The sequence below is a fragment of the Phyllostomus discolor genome, chromosome 6 (assembly GCF_004126475.2).
Source record: "Phyllostomus discolor isolate MPI-MPIP mPhyDis1 chromosome 6, mPhyDis1.pri.v3, whole genome shotgun sequence".
Taxonomy (NCBI): Eukaryota; Metazoa; Chordata; class Mammalia; order Chiroptera; family Phyllostomidae; genus Phyllostomus; species Phyllostomus discolor.
Genome location: NC_040908.2, coordinates 77,709,652 through 77,712,755, shown reverse-complemented (window position 1 = coordinate 77,712,755; position 3,104 = coordinate 77,709,652).

The following is a 3,104-nucleotide window of genomic DNA, read 5'->3' as shown; positions in this document are numbered from 1 at the left end:
CCCATATATATCATTTGTTTCCCACAAGAACCCTATGCTGTAGGCATATGATTTCCCCCATTTATAAAGATACTGAAGGGGAGGTTAAGTAGCTTGCCTAAAGAGAGTGTCCCAGCTGGGATGAGGTCTAGTTTCCTTACTTCCAGGGCTCTTTCTATCATACCAAACTGTCTTTCTTTACAGGCCTCAGTTGTACCAGTGAATCTGTCTTCTCCCTGCCCCTCTTCCAGTCTTTTCCTGCCCTTCTCTTTGCCCCAACTGACTTAAAGGTCCAGGAGAGTCCAACTCTCTTACCATCCTGTGCTGGTGTATGGACAAGCCTGCTCCTGCAATGAAAATCTGTGAAAACAGTGGGGTGTGGAGCCCTTCCATACCTGGCCCTCACCCCTGGGCCTGGGGGTAGAGATGGCTGGGAAAGTGTATGCCAGAGGTGCCAGGAAGAAAATGCCATATTCAGTTATCATGACATAGAATATTTATGCTGTTACAGAGGCCTGGGTGTCACATTGCATCAAGTGGGCTCTTAGAGCCTACTCCCTCTAGCCAAGAGATCAGCTGCCTGCCTCTCTTTCCTTTTCTTCTGCTGGATGCCATGCTTGGGGGCATTCCTGACCTTTGGGGATAGAGTTTGGATCTCCTGGATGCCTGGCCTTCAGGAGGTACCACTTCTTAGGAACTCAGTGTTCAACTAGGGCAGAAAGCTTTGACCCCTCAACAGTTCCATCTGGCCCTCCCAGGGGGCCAGGCTCCTGTTTCCTGGTTTGATGGGGAGAGTTCATGCTTTAAGGATCCATTAGTAAGGTAATGCTCAATTCAGAGGGGGTGTTCAGCAGAGTGTAGGTACAAGAGTAGAGTGCACAGGGGAAGAACCTTGGGCCTTTCTTCCCAAAATGAGAAGAACTGTTAGGAGGGTACCCTTCCTGCCTTGTTCATCTTCAGTTTTATCTATGTAGCTCTCTCCCATCCCCTTTGTACACATCATTTGGTTCAGGATGGCTGACTAGGTAGCAAGTGTTAACAGAAAGGTTACATGTCTACTCTCTAAAAGAAGAACATGTTTTTGGAGGGGAGCATGTGATTCTCTGGTGTACCCAGCACGAAAAGTCAGAAGTAGGGGGATAGAAGTGGGCTTCAGAGTATAGGGGCTCAGTTGTGTCCATCCCTCTCCTGCTAAGGCCTTCCTAACTATCCCTTCAGGGTCTGGCCTGAGCCTTTCCAGCTCCATTACCCCACACCTCCTCTTTGCTCACCCATGCTGTAGTCTTCCCAGGGCTCTAACTGCCTGCAACCTTACCCCCGCCCCCCACCCCATTGCAGCCATTAGGATGCTGACACCCTTAAGTGCTGACCATGTCTTCTCCCTGCTCCACATCATTTAGTAGCTCCCCATTGCTAATAGGACCACATTGGCTCATCATGGTTCAGTCTTGCTGCCCTCTGTACCCTGTTTCATCCTAATCCTGATGCTAACGCTGTGTCCTGGCTGTGTAAACCAGTGCAGTCCAGGACACACTATGGACCTTGCACTCATCTTGGACCTTGGTGCATGCTGACCCCTTTCTTATAGGACTGAATGTTACTCCTTCATGTAGAAAGACTCTACTCATCCTTCGCATCTCCTCTCAAGATCTACCTCATTGTGAGGCCTCCTCTGGCCTCTTTTCCTGTGAAATGCCACCTAATGGAACATACGTCTCCATTGTAATTATTATCTGTTTATATTTCTGCCTGACTCTTGACAGTGAGCAACTGAGTGTTGAGACAAAGTCTTAATCACCTCAGGACATTGGTGATATTTTAAAATGTTCATAAAATGCTTGAATTAATAAGAAAGAAAATCAATGACTAGTGCTCAAGGAGTCTTTCCTATCCTCTGTTCCCTCCCAATGTCCCCAACACCTCCCAAGGGACAGGGGAAGCAGGGCTCAGGGCCCACAGTCCAGGATGCCCACAGAGGGAAACCAGATGCTGGGATCCCAGGAAAAGAAGAGAATTTTCAAAAGCCTCCCCCAGTCCTCCTCTCCTCTCATTTTTCTGAGATATCCCCCTGGACAGCACTCTATCAAATTTCTGGCATTCAAAGCTAAATCCAGCCTCAGCACCAGCATGTTAAGCCAGTCTCAGGAGCTGCTTTTGCCATAGTACAATAAACCTCAGTCGGCTTCAAACTAGGTCAGCAGGCCCTGCTGCTGGTGGAGGAGCCAGCAGTGGCTGCCTGACTGCCTGGCTGTGAGATTGCCCCTTTTGGATGATAAAAGCAAGAAGGCTGCTGATGTTAGGGAGCTGTATTTGGGGATGCAGTGGAACAGGGGGTAGAGGAGAAGGTCTAAAAATGATTTTCTTGCTTCACTTTCATCACTAAGAGAATTATTCATTTTCATTTATTTATTTAACAAACATTAATTCTGTGCTTGCCTTGTGCCAAGCACTGTACTAGGTGCTGGAGTAAAAAAGAAGAGGTTTTTGACAAGAGATGGAGGCAGACACATAACCAGCCATAGTCAGATGAGCCAGAGTAATGTCAGTGTTCATACTGGATGCCCTAGGCTGCCCAGGGAAGATGATAGTTGAGAGGTGGAGATTAGAGAGCCATCATGTCCTGAGGGCCAGCTGCTTACACTTCTGCAGGAATCAGAACATCCCATACCTACCAGTGCTCTAGACCCAATCCCCATATCCCAGAGGCAGCCTCTCTACCTGCATGTCTACCACCCTGGTCCAAGGCAGCCTCTCTACCTGCATGTCTACCACCCTGGTCCGAGCATTCTCCTCTTACCTGGTGGTTGCAATTGCTTTTTAATGGGGCTCCCATTTGCAGTTTATTCTCCTTATACAGCAGAAATAATCTTTGTATATGTATTATTTTAGTAGGTAAAACATGCCCATTGTACAAAAGAAAATGATTTAGAAATATAAGGATCAGATCATGTCACTCCTGTGTTTAGGATCTATCCAATAACTTCTCATTTACTTAGAACAAAACCCAAAATCCTTGCCTGGCCTACAAAGCTCTCCCTAAGGTAGGATCTGCTTGATTCTCTGAACCCACTTTGCATTCCCTCTCCCAACACTGAAGCATTCTGTTCCACAGATATTTCAGTCTC